The sequence below is a fragment of the Chiloscyllium plagiosum genome, chromosome 8 (assembly GCF_004010195.1).
Source record: "Chiloscyllium plagiosum isolate BGI_BamShark_2017 chromosome 8, ASM401019v2, whole genome shotgun sequence".
NCBI lineage: Eukaryota > Metazoa > Chordata > Chondrichthyes > Orectolobiformes > Hemiscylliidae > Chiloscyllium > Chiloscyllium plagiosum.
The window spans coordinates 15,547,325-15,562,022 of NC_057717.1; the positions used below are offsets into that span (position 1 = coordinate 15,547,325).

The following is a 14,698-nucleotide window of genomic DNA, read 5'->3' on the forward strand; positions in this document are numbered from 1 at the left end:
CTCCGTTCTTTCCAAATGTATGTGTATCTTATCACAGAGTCTTCTCAAGTAACATACCTATCACAGTTGTGAAGCTAACTGGTTTATAGTTCCCATGTTCTTCGTTGCAACTCTTCTTGAATAAGGGCACAACATTCGCTCACCACCAGTCTTCGGTGACTTCACCTGTGGCTAACGATGATGCAAAATTATCAGCCAGGGCTCCAGCAATCTCTTCTCTCTCTGATTGCTGTGTTCTTGGATATATCTGGTCAGGGCCAGGAGTCTATAGAAATATTACATAGTTTGAAAAATACGTCTTTTTGTAAGGTACAATTACCAAAGGAAGGGCAAGTGATTTAATGATGGTTAACATAACACATTAAAAATTATATTAATCATAGGAAGTGACTTCAGGAGAATTTCAGACATTGCAAAAACGTGAGAATACTCAGAAATTTGTCTGTGTGGAGTTTCCAATGCTCCCGCTGTCTCCGTTGGTTTCCTCTGGATGCTCGGGTTTCCTCCCACAATCCAAAGATCTGCAGGCTAGGTGAATTGGCCATGAAAAATTGTTCCATATTGTTCAGGGATGTGTGCATTAGGTGCATTAGTCTGGTGTAAACGTAGAATCGTATGGAAATGGGTCTGCGTGGGTTACTCTTCGAAGGGGCAGTGTGGAACTGCTGGGCCCAAAGGCCTTTTTCACAATATTAGCATGCTCAGAGCACAAAATCTGCATAAACCGACAATCTGTATTTCAAAGAAAACAAATTCGGAAATTGAGTAATCGGGAGAGGAGAAAATATTGTTGGAAACAGGGAAATGGCCGAGATATCAACGAGTTACTTTGCATCTGTGTTCATAGAGGAAGAGCCAGAAAATCACCCAGAATTACCAAGTGGAACTTGTGACACTAAAGACATAAAGTCAATTTATGTCAGTACCAAGAACCTGTAGATTGATTGCGCATTTCTAAATCTGACAAACCAGATGTACTTCACATCAAAATATTAGCAATAAATCAGCAAGAGAATTATTAACTGTGCTGTCGATGACTGTGTTATTTTCCTGCTCTTTGTGCAGAGGCCAGAAGCCATTGTAGATAAATGGAAGGAAGTAAACGTGTTCCAAGAATTGTAGGTAAATGGAATGGATCCGAGCATCTGCAACGGAAAAAGAGACAGTGTGGAGAACTGCAGACCAATTAACTTGACATCTGTAAGAAAACCGTTGGAATCTACTACATACCACGTGATGTTCGATATTTAGAAATGAACAGCAACATTTGAGAGTATCCGCATGTGTGTCTGACAGAGAAACCATACTTGACAAACTTCGGAATTATTTGAAATTGTTTCTTACAGCATAGATAATGGGGAATCAGTAGAATTGGCATAGTTGGATTTTCAGAAGGCTTTTGATAAGAACTCATGCAGTGAGTTCGTAATAAAATTCGTGTGAAAGCATTTTTAGGAACATGTGTAAGTGGAAAGTTAAAGTTATGTTCGCCTTCATTTAAGGGAATCATAATATAGATGGAAGGACATGTTGAAGCAGTTTCGCAGAGTGTTGGTGAGACTGTATTTGGAGTATTGTGTACAGTGTTTTTGATTCAATCTGAGAAAGAATATACTGACCACAGAGGAAGTGTAATGGACATTCTCCAGGTTAATATCTCAGATGGCGAGATTGAGAGGTGACTGCAGTGAAATTTAGAAAATTCACTGAACATATGACAAGCTGGAAATAAACAAATTGTTTCTCTGGCTGTCTAATCTACGTTTAAGGCCAAAAATGGCAGGATAAGGGACAGGGCATTTAAAATAGAAAGAAGACACAAATCCATCACTTGAAGGGACTGACGAACACAGGGGTATGAAAACATGCTTGCAGGGTAAGATTAGGGAGAATCCCCAGGTATTCTGCAGGCATATCAAGTGGCAGAGTGACTCAGTGGTTAGCACTGCTGCCTCACAGCACCAGGGTCACAGGTTCAATGCACACATTGGACTACTGTCTGTGTGGAGTTTGGCAGTTCTCCCCGTGTCTGCGTGGGTTTCCTCTGGGTGCTCCGGTTTCCTCCCACAGTCCAAAAGAGTGCAGTTCAGGTGAATTCGCTATGCTAAATTGCCCATAGTGTTAGGTGCAATCGTCAGAGGGAAATGGGTCTGGATGGGTTGCTCTTTGTGGACTGGTTGGGCCGAAGGGCCTTTTTCGACACTGTAGGAATCTAATCTTATTAAAAGCTGAACAATTCGCACTCATCAATGACTTGCCAAATTGCATTCAAATCAACTTAGTGTTAGCAAGCAGAGCATGGTGTTAGAAGGCTGTTTGTGTGACTGTAGATTGATGTCCAAAGTGCACCACAGGGATCAGTGCTGTGCTCTTACTACTGGTAATTCGAAAGTGCCAATGTTGGACTGGGGTGGACAAAGTTAAAAGTCAGATAACACTAGATTATAGTTGTTGTGGTTATGTTCGTCGAATTGGGAATTTGTATTGCAGACGTTTCGCCCCATGTCTAGGTGACATCCTCAGTGCTTGGGAGCCTCATGTGACGCGCTTCTGTGATGTTTCCTCCGGCATTTATAGTAATTTGTCTCTGCCACTTCCGGTTGTCAGTTCCAGCTGTCCGCTGCAGTGGTTGGTATATTGGGTCCAGGTCGATGTGCGACCACTAGGACTCATAACAGCACACAAACCAACAGCCACTCTCCGACAACAGTTCATCAGGACGAAGGACCTGACACCAGCATGAGCAAAACCAATGTAGTGTACAAAATACGATGCAAGGACTGCACAAAACACTACATAGGACAAACAGGAAGACAGCTAACGATCCGCATCCATGAAAGCCCACTAGCCACGAAACGACACGACCAGCTATCCTTAGGAGCCACACACGCAGATGACAAGCAACATGAATTCGACTGGGACAGCACTACTATAATAGGACAAGCCAAACAGAGAACAGCCAGGGAATTCCTAGTGGCATAGCACTCATCCACAGATGCAATCAATAAGCACATCGACTTGGACCCAATATACCAACCACTGCAGCGGACAGCTAGATCTGACAACTGGAAGCGGCAGATACAAATCACTATAAATGCTGGAGGAAACATCACAGAAGCGCGTCACAGGAGGCTCACAAGGACTGAAGATGTCACCAAGACAGGGGATGAAACGCCTGCAACACAAAATCCCAGCTCGGCGAACAGAACCACAACAACGAGCACCCGAGCTACAAATCTTCTCCCAAACTTTGAACAAGATTATAGTCCAACGGGTTTATTTGGAGGCAGCAGCTTTCGAAGCACATCATCACCTGATGAAGAAGCAGCGCATCGAAAACTAGTGCCTCTGAATAAAACTGTTGGACTATAACCTGGTGTGATTTTGTAACCTTAAAACCAATTAGCCAGTTGGTTGCAATTGAGGAGGAAGGTCTAAATTTACAGGAAGATGTAAGTGGAACGGTCAGATGTGCAGATCAATGACAGTCGGATCGTAAGCCTACTTAAAGGCGATGATAAAGGGTAGCACACAAATGAATGGGAACACCCTAGGAAGGTCAGCGGGTGCTTCTCCATACATCCCTGAATGGGTATGGACAGGGTAACACACAAGTTGATAAAGCATAGCGACTGTAAACATGGCCTTTTTTTCATCGAGGCATAGATTATAAGAGCTATGCAGAACGTTAGTTAATCCAAGTTGGAATAATTTGCGTAGTTCACGTTACAGGAAAATTGTGACTGGACTGGAGGGGGGACAGAGGAGATTCACCAGGATGTTCCCTGGGATGGACCATATCAGCTATGGAGAGAGGCTGGATAAGCTCGGGTTGCCTACTTTGGATCAGAGAAGGCAGAGGGGGAGGTGATTCAGGAGGATAAGATTACAAGGGTCATGAAGAGCGTGGATTGACAGCATTTGTTCCTTTTAATCAAAGGGTCAAGAACAGGTCAGCGCACTTTTGAAGTGGAGGGTTTGAGGTTTAGTGAGAATTTGAGGATTTGTTTTAACCCAGCTGGTGGTGGGTCCGGAGATGTACGTCCTGAGAGGGGAGTTGACACGGGTAACCTCACAATCGTGAAAAAATGATTCAAGGTTGCGCACTTGAAATACCATAACATTCCCGGTTACGTGTCGTGGGTCAGAAAGTGGGACTAATGTGGACCGTGCTGTATTTGTGATGGTACAGAGTCTATGCTACTCTGATTATATGTCTGCGGAATGTCAGTCATTCAGCACCTTAAGCCAGAATTGATGAGTTTCTGAAGAGTATATTATAAAGGTTATAAAAGTGAATTTATAATTGGTTTTAAATACATGTACGTGGCAAAATTAAGGGAAAAATTAAGTTCCCTGCCAGGCTGAGACCAGAGAATTGAGGAAAGGGTAATGGCAGAACTCTGAAGCAAATATTTCAGTTTTGTCTTCACAGACGAAAACAAATATATAAAAAAAATCAATCTTCCCAGCAATACTAGGAAACTTTAATCTGGTGAGAAAGAAAGGAAATTGAATGGAATTGGCAACTAAACAGTTTTAGAGGAAGTATTGGAACCGAAATTAATGGGCAGAGATAAAGTTAATAGAGATTTATGAAAAGGGAATCATATTTGAGAAACTGATTGAGCAAAATTATGGGGAAGCAATCAATACAATATGACTGGATTTTTAGGAAAATAGGTGATAAAGCTCCAAGCCTGCCATACAAATTCAAATCTTATGGGACTGGGGTTAATATGTGGACATAATTTAGAATGGGAGAGCTGACATGTCACAGCGAATAGGAATAAAACAATGTGTTTTCGAGTGGAAAGCTTGTGGTTATAGGAGGAATCGGGGCTTGGGTCCCAGCTATTCCCAATAAACACCAAACTTGTGGGAATCAAATGCAATATTTCCAATTCTGCTGATGGCACTAAATGTCGATGTCGGATTGTGAGTCGTTGAGCAGGATGTAAAGAATCTCCAAGATTGAGAAAAGTGAAGTGAATTGACAAGCACGTGGCAAACGGAGAGCAATGGGGGTAGATGTGACGTCGTGCCATTGGGTGGGAAAACAGAACGGCAACCTACAATTTGAAAAGGGATTGGTTGAAAAAATAATGATTTATAAAGGAACTTATGCTGCATTTTGTTTCGTTCTGCGCAGACCTCCGCGATCTATGCAAGGCAGTGCGTTCTGAAGCAAGCAGTCAATACTGGGAATGAGTTCGGCATGCTGACCAGTGTACATAGAGCCACCAAGTGGGGAGCTGTAACATTGAAAAGTGTTTGGATCTCCCTTCACACCATTCACTGAAAGCATTATTGCAGGAACAGAAAGCAGGTAGGAAGATAAATGATGTGTTGACCTTCATTCCAGGGGATTTGAGTCCAGGAGTAAGGGTGTCTTACTGCAGCTGTACAGGGCTTTGGTGAGACCCCATCTTGAACATTGTGCAGTTTTAGTCTCCTTACTTAATAAAAGACAAACCTGACATTGAGGTAGAAGGCGAAGGATGACCAGACTGTTCTCTGGGATGACAGGCTTGTTGTGGGAGCAGAGTTTGGGCGACTGGGCCTGTATTCAATGGGCTTTAGGAAAATGAGTGGAGATCTCAGAGAAGTTTATAAAACTCTGACAGGGCGAGACAGATTAGAAGCAGGGATAGAAATTCCCCTGACTGGGATGTCTAAAACAAGGGACCACAGTATTAGATACAGGCAGGTCACTCTGCATTGAGATGAGAATAAATGTCTGTACTCAGAGACTGGCGAACCTGGGGAGCTCTCTCCCAGATCAGGCTGTGGAAAGCAGGACATTAAATATAAATAAAGATTTCTGGACGCTAAAAGGATCAGCAGACAGCTGGACCACAGCTGTCACAGGCTTTCAGATGTTAAGAAAGAGATCTCTGCAGTGTCAACAGGACTGTGTTTCCCGTTCCCTTTTCTGACAACGAATTTTCTGTAGTTTTATCGTTTCAAATCTTGGAGCAGTTTGATAATGGTGCAATATAAATACTGGCGGCTGTGGGAAAGAAGAGGTTAAGGGGCGATCCCTGAAATATCAGTAAAAACCAAAAATGAAAGGTGGTCTAACACGCACTAGCACAGTCTAAGTTCATCTTTAAAACATATATTGCAATGTACTTTACATGTAACACATCAATACTACAGCCACTCACTACAGCCCTGTACCTTTCACGATGCTCTTCACCAGATATTTTCGGGGCTGACTGACCACGTGATGTTGCCGTGGAATTCCAGTTTTCCCCAAAATTCTCCCCCAGTTTGAGATGATGTTTCTTCGAAATGCATCCCTGTTTTAGCTGAACACACTGAGTGTGGTTTTTGCAGGTAGAGGATCACGAGCTTGGGTTTTGCTGTTCAGCCAATGTTGGAGATGGAATCGCGTAACAGTGAACAGGAACTTGCTTTATTTTTTTAAGCACACAATTCATGAACGGCACGGCAGCTCAACCATGATTAATAGGCATGTGACATCACAGAACGGCCTGTATATTGATTGGAGGAGCAAAATTGATGGACAACAGTGAAGACAACAGTTCTTATTACGTATTTCACGATGTTTAAGCATATTTAGGGATGCGAACAATGCGTGAGGAAAACTGCACTGAGGAAATTTTCTACATTAGCTAGAATGCGGAAGGCTCAATGTGTTGAATGCCCTACTCCTTTCCTGATGTTTCTGTGCAGTCTGTGGGAAAGCTCTACAAACGTTGTCAATAGCTCTTACATGTTCGAAAAGAAATCTCTGCAGGGTCGACAGGACTGTGTCTCCCATTCCCTTTTCCAATACGGAGTCCATTGCTGGGTATTGGGTCCGGTTTTACCCTTGAAGTATTCGAACCAGTTTGATACAATTGAGTGTCTTGCTTGGCCGTTTCAGAGACCATTGCAGAGTTTATCACATGTCTGTGTGTCTGGAGTCACTTTTAGGCCAGACCAGGAAAGCACGGAAGATTCACTTCCTGAAAGTACATTGGGGAAAGAAATAAATGTTTACAATCGACAATGGCTTTTGGGTCACCATTACTGGTACCGGATTTTAGATATTTATATGTTATTAATTGTTTTTAACTTCCACCAGCTGCCATAGCATTGCCTAGTCTGGATTAGTAATCCTATGACATTTCCACAGCAGCACCATCTTCATATGGGGACCTTTCAAAAACCGCACTGAGCAGGTTATTTCTGTGCTGCTTGACAACTCTGTCAGAAAGAACTCCCACCAATTTGAGAATCAAGATGGGACTGAGGGCGTGGTAATTTGTCAGATTGTAATTATTCACCTCTTAGCAGACTGGACATACTTGAGGAATTTTCCGCATTGCCAGGGAGATGTCAGAGTTGGAGCTGCAATGAAGCGGCCTCCCCAGGGACACGGCATGTTGTGCAGCACAAGTCTTCAGTCCATTGCAGGAATGGAGTCAGGACCCATTGCCTTTGTAGTATCTACTGTGTTCAGCTGTTTCTTCATCTCACGTGCAGCAAATCGAATTGATTGAAGACTGGCATCTGTGATTCCATGGGCATCATGGCGAGGGTGATCTGCATCATCCAAGCGACACTTCTGGCTGAGGATAGTGCATACACTGTATTGTTGTCTTTTACACTGATATGCCGGGTTGTTCCATTATTTAGGATGGTGGTATATCTGGAGTCCTCTCCTCCATTAATGGTCCGTTGACATTTATGACTGGATGTGGCAGGACTGCAAATCGTAGATCTGATCTGTTAGTATTGGAATAATATCTCCCTCTCTCCCAGATGTTAGCCCTGATGTCTTGAATCCAACCAGTCAGGTGCGGTAGCTTTAATGGGTTATCATTACGTTTAGATACACAGGATTCTGACTCTGGCACACTCGTCACTGAACCATAGATCAGCTTGATGTTCATGGTAGCCTGGTGGATTATCCTCTGTAAAGTTACAGATTGTGATTGATTACAATGCTGCTTCTGCTGCTGCTGTTGTCCACAGCATCACATGACAGAACCAGCTCGAACTGCAATATCTGCGATTCCATTCTCCTGACCGTCCCGCAGTTCAGATCGAGACCCATTCACCCATCAGCCCTGTACTCAGTGCCCTAACCTGGTTTCTGATGTGGTAACACTTCCATTTTCATATCCTCATTCTGCTGAGGGTTTCTCCCGAGTGTCACGCCTTCAATTTGTTACATTACTCAAACACTTTAACATATTCATCTGAGTCTTTTCCTTTCCTGCAATGCCATCTTCTGTGTTTGAAGTGAATGTGTTTCCCTTTGTTTTTCTCCCTGACCATGTTTAAGAGCTCTGTAGTATCAGTGATGCCAAACTTATGGAACCAAGGAATTTGTGCACCGTGTGTTATCGTTCACTTCCTGGTGTATGGAAGGCCATGCTGAACAGGGCATATGAGCAGCTTTGACACATAATTTTGGAACTTGTTCAAAAACAGAAATTGCTGAACAAACTATGCAGGTCTGGCAGGATATTCTGGAGTGAATGCAGAGGTAAGTTTTCGGCTAAGTGTCCCTTCTACAAAGCTCCCAGGTACTATAGCGTTTTTTATATTTTTATTTCCAGTATCCATAGTTGTTGGATTAATTGAAAATTTGTGCTGTGCCTATTCTGGAGAAACTCCGCAGGTCTGGCAGCATTTGGAGAGACATAGGAACAGAGTTAGCGTTTCAAGTCCAGTGTGACGCTTGTTCAGAATTGCAAATTATTGGAAAATGGGCTTTTTATTCCCTTGTCAGAGGTGGGGGATGGATGACAGTGTAAAGAGGGTGTGGCAAAAGATAAATCGAGCTTTTATCAGCGGTGAACAAGAAGATGATGTAAAATGGGTTTAAATTAAGACTTGAGTTGGGGAAAGGATTTCTTTATGTTGAGTGCAAGCTAAAGGAGGCACAACCACATAGGGAAACCAGGAGGAAGAATGTTGACTATGTGGTATTACATAGATTTGAGCAGAGATACGTTTTCACTGCAGAGATTTTCGCCCCTTCAGACAAAGAAATTCAGGTATTTGAATTCTTATTGGCACTAGTAAGAGCTTCATGCTGCCTTTGTAATGTCATATGGAGAAAAACAAATCACGGTGTGAAGTTTTGAGCTGAGTGTTGTTTACCATTCGCTTTTAATTTTGTTTCAACTTTGCAGAAATTACTTTTAAATGCTTGGTCTTGAAGTTAATATCAGATGGAGTGTAGGGGATTGAGGTGTGAAATGAAAGAAGTGCATAAAATCATGAGAGACAGGGATAGGTTGCATAACCAACGTCTTTTCGACAGGATAGTGAGATTAAAACATGGAGGACATACCTTTAAGGTGAAAGGGGAAGATTTAAAAGGGACGAAGAAGCAACTTTTTCATGCAGAGGTGATGTGTGCATGGAATGAGCTGCCAGAGGAAAAGTGGTAGATACAGCAGCAATATTGAAAAGACAGTTGGACAAACATATTAATGGGAAACGTACAGAGGCATTTGGGGCAAGTGCAACCAGGTGGAACTAGTCTAATTTGGAAAACCTGGTCAGAATGGAGAAGTTGGATCAAAGAGTCTGTTTGTGGGTGATATTGCTGCATGAGCGCTTCTGTGTTTCTAACAGACAAATTCAGGATGAGTGCGTGACCTTTTGTGGAAATGAAGTCAGGAAAGTATATTGAGGATATTTGGAGGGTGTGACGGGGGAATTGCCCAGAGGGAATTTACAGGTAATTTAAATCAGTATTTTACATTGGTCCTGACAAGGTGAGGCGCTGTAAATATTTCAATGCTATAAACAAAATGGTATTAGTAGGGAAGTTCTAACAAAAGCAACAAGGTTTTATTTTAAACAAGTAGAGAAATGTAAGGGGGCGGCAGGTCAGCAGAAGTTCATAGCTGGTTTTAAAGGAAAAGGTTACAGAGTGACTGGTGGCACTGTGTAATATATTCCATAAGTCTCTGGATTACAAGAGTGTTCCAGCGAAACTGTAATTCCTCCAATGTGGTACCTGTCTTCAAGAAAGGAGCGAGACTGAAAGCAAGAACCATTTAGCTTCACCATTATTGCTGGGAATCTGCAAGAGTTTGTTATTAAGGAGGGAGTCTCAGGGTATTTAGAAATGCTTCAAGCAGAGTCAGTATGGTTTTATGAAAGGGGACCTATATATAAAAAAAATCATGCAAAGTTTATCTGGATACCCCTGAGAATGTAACAAGCGGACTTGATGAAAGGGAACTGGTAGACATGAGGCTTTCCAGAGAATTTCCAAAAGGCATCACAAAATAAAGGTTCTTACATAATAACAGGACCTCATAATATGACCGATAATATATTTGCATGGAGTGACGATTGGTTAACACATAGAAACTGGAGAGCAAGGATTAATAGATCTCTATGATAAAATGTATCATAAATGGCATGAGTTATTGACCATCAATACTGATAGCCTGACGGTGGAACCTGAGTGCAATATACATCCGAGTTTATGGATGACACTGAGAACCAAAAGACAGGCTGGTATTTAATGAAAATGACTCACAAAAAACAGCAGTTCAAAGGGATTGGAGTGTTTCTGTGTATGAAACATAAAGTCAGCATGCTGATGAAGCAAGTAACTAGGTTGGTTCATTAGGCAGGTTCCTGGGATGAAAAGGTTGAATTATTGAGTACATGTAAATTGGTGAGGCGATTGTTTATTGTGCCTGAAATGAATGAGGGTGTTATTAATGGAACTTACAAAATACAGAGAGAGCTGAAAGGTAAATGTAGAGAATATGGGTCCACTCTTGGCCATTGTCTTGAATTCGGGGATTATAGGTACAGAATAGGGGATACCGAATTCAAACTGAGATGCAAAAAATGTCTTCTTTCTGAAGGTAGTGAATATCTGGAATACACTAACGCAGAGAGTTGTGGGGGCTGGGACACGGAACGTCTTTACAGACTGAGTGGAATGGTTTTTGACATATCAGCGAGTTGAAGGATACAAGGGGTTAGCAGGAAAGTGGAGTTGAGCCCTAGAGTAGATCAGCCATGTACTTATTGAATGACAGTGTAGGCTTGAGGGGCCGAATAGACCGCTCCTAATCCTATTTCTTTCGTTCTTATGTTATAGTTTTGGAAATTAAGTGGTTATTTTCTTGGAAGTCGTGTTGCACAATGTTGCATTCAGGTAGAGTAGAAGATTTGTTTGAGTAAACTCTGGATGGCGTATGGGGGCTGTATCTACAACTAATCTGGGTCTGTACCATAACCCAAGTGGGGAGCAGAAGATACAGAGAGGGGAGGCCTGGAAAGAGGTTTGGGGGGTGGGGGTCCCTTGCTGACTCAGCCTGGATTTTCGAAGTACATTTCTTAAACTACACTAACCACCGGAGTGGCCTCGATCTGCCCCTCTATAGCAGGATAGAAGGGATGAATGGAACATCCAAACATAGGGCTGACAGACACGCTTGGGCCTTTCGGCTCTTTAACACTACTCCAACATTAAATAAGGACATGGCTCACCTCATTGTGGTCCCAGCTGCTCTTTCCTCTCCATGCACAATTATCCCTGATTCACTTGTCTATGGAAAAGCAGACGAATCCAGCATTGATATAATATAAAGATTCAGCCATTCAAAACTTCTGGGAAAGAGAATTCCCATTGAATGAATTCGCACTTTGTGAATTTCTCCTCACTCTGGTTTTGACTGAGGTTGGAGGGTGTCAACAGTTTCCCTTTCTAGTCCCACTTCTCCATTATTCACAACAAACTTTACATGTAACCAGGTTGGTGATATGGCCTATGATAAAAGTCTCAGACTGCGTCAGGTTCAGTGACAGGAACAGTCAGACAGTTTGTTTTTCTTAAGCCACAAGGAGCATGGTGGATCTCTGTTCAGCACTGCTGCTTCACATCACCAAGCAGCTGACCTTAATTGCAACTTTAGGCAATCCTCTATGTGGAGTTTAAACATTCACCCCGTGTCTGTGTGGGTTTTCTCCCAGTGCTCCAGTTTCCCCCCACGATCTAAAGATGTGCAACTTAGAGTGGATCAGCCATGCCAGATTGCCCATAGTGCCCATGGATCTGTAGGTTAGGTGGGCTAGTCATGGGAAAAGCTGGGTTACGTGGTGGGGGAAGGGCTGTCTCGGATGCTTTTCAGTGGGTTAGTGTGAACTCGATGGGCAGAAGGTCGTGCTTCAACATTGTCGAAGTTTCACGAAAATGACACAAGTTTGTGCTTTAAAAATTCCCAGTGTGTATTTACCTGATCCACTGTCCTCAAGGTTCTGTGTGTTTAAATCAAGTCATGTCTCATTCCACGAATAGCCTGTTAAAGCCTCCATAATATAAGCTCTTCATCGCAGTGAAGTGAAACATCTCTGAACTGCTTCCAATGTAATTATATCCTTTCAAAGGTAATGAGACAAAAAAAATTCTGACAAGCAATTAATTTTGTTTTTGATAATTTGTTATTTTTTTTGCAGATAATTGGAGGCAGAAATATTGAATTGTTTTGAGACACAGACCGCAAGTTCATAAATAACGACGGAGTCATGGACTTTTGGGAAAGGGGCAGGAATGTACAGTGTGGGGGTAATGCTTACAGTGGTACAAAATGACAATGCTCCACAACATCCAGGAATATAAGGCAAAACGAAATGATGACATGGAAAGCATTCTAAAATATTAACAGTGAAAGAATACAGTTCCAAAGACCATGGGGCTGCTCTGTCAATAGAGAGGAAGACCACTCGTGGTGGTTTACGCTGAGGGATACCACACCTCGGGTGATGGGATAAGTTTGAGAGCGCATCCCCTTCACGGTAACCTCTGTCAGTATGGGGAATTGAACCTGGGCTCTTGGTTTCCCTGTACATCACAAACCAGCCGTCCAGCCAACTGCGTGGGAGACTGTGTAACTGCTATATACAGAAAAAAGTCACAGACAAAGAGCAATAGAAATGTTCATAACAAGGAAAAAAGGTACAATTCAGAGAACGGTCAAGATAATGGCTGAGAATAGAAATGTTCTTTGCTATGATTTGTATGTTATAATGAGAAAAGTGTTTAGAAGCTGCCTTTAGCTGAATACGATAAGGTGAGACAAGTGAAATAACCAAAATTATTAATTGTAATTTGATATTGATAACCATAAAATAAGAGTATATTTTTGATTGGTCTGTGTAAAATGTGCTTACCAATCCATAGACGTATAAAGCTGGTGGAATATATTGTTAGGAGAGTCCGTCCCCCATGGGAAATGGCCTTGAACAGGTGCTTGAAGAAAACCGGGGTAAAAGTTTTTGAGTGTCGTCTGGTCAGTGACATAAACCCAAGGGGTTGAATGTCTGAAGCTCGTCTAAGATGGAGGACCGGCCACAATCAGATCACCCCCGATCTTATTCATACTCGAGCACGTTTAAATAGTTGAATGGTCTCATGATGGATTTGAATAGTATGTGATTTTAAAAACATTCATCTCTACTCCTTCCCCTTACGCATTACATACTGGGTCACTGACATTTTTCTGAAAACTAGAATTACTTGGAACGTTGTCTGGAACATTCCATAATTGGCATTCTTCAGAACATTCTATCGCATTGTGGGGGTATTGCAAAAGTGAGGGGAGAGAGAGAGAGTGCTGCATGCAGTAGATGGAGCACCATTTAATGAGTGGGACACCATGGGGTGGGGCGGGTAGTTAATGAGGTGAGTTCTATAAGATAGCACCAGGAAACTAGCTCAGCCTCGTATAGACAATCCCTCTGTCACACTCAATGAAAATGGCCCTGAGACAAACTATTGTTCAGTTCAGCCCAATGAGTCAGACACTCTGCTCACCTCACTCCCAGTTACAAAGCTGCAGAACAAATGTTTATCCAAAATACTCCATCATCTGAACTGACACCAATGTCCCATTCACCCATCATTCCTGAGAATACTGGCTCTGGTTGTACGATGGTCTCGAAATATCTTCATTTCAGCATTCTGAAACCTGTGATCTTCCATGAAGTTGTCTCTCAATGTCTCTTTCTCTTTTTCACAAAATGCTTTTGTTTGTAGGTATTTTAACTGATTCCTCTGTCGTCACTCTCTGTCAGTGATTTACACACCCACAACACCCCTTGCCATTGCACAACGGAGGTATGTAGCTGTCAATGGACGGGAGCTGCATATCCTGTCACTGACAGCATGGGCTGCTAGTTTCTCCACACTGGGCAGAGATCTAACACAGTGTTACTGCACAATGCACTAGGGTGGTGCACACAGCTCAGCATGCTGGGAGGGTAACAGATGAATCCACTGCTATTCACAGTACAGCTCCCCACACTGAACATGATACCTTGTCCGCGTTTATAGGGGAAGACTCTGGTGTGGGCTACATATCGCCCATGCTGGACAGACCGTTTTGTCCAGGCTTCTTAATCAATGCACCAGTGTGGTCTTTACTGCTCCCCATGTTGGACAGATAGCTAGTGGATTACTGAGAGCTGCACAGTATTCCATCCTGGACAGACTGCTGAGTTGTACTGAGCCTGGTCTGCACAGTACTGCGTGCTGAGCAGATATCTCATCTGGTCTTATACATATCTGGGCTGGAACTGTGGTGTGGATTGTGTATCTGATATAATTCCTGATACAGTTATCAGTCATCCAGCTCAGCGCATTCCGCTGTCAAACCCCGTGTTCCTGAAACTTATTGTCCACTAAATAATTATCCAA

General features: G+C 42.6%; 1 long non-coding RNA gene across 1 annotated transcript in view; it reads right to left on the reverse strand.

Annotated features, from left to right (window-relative positions):
- Positions 1 to 14,698, reverse strand: part of LOC122552116 — a 766,770-nt gene that overhangs the window by 197,188 nt on the left and 554,884 nt on the right. The window lies entirely within an intron of this gene.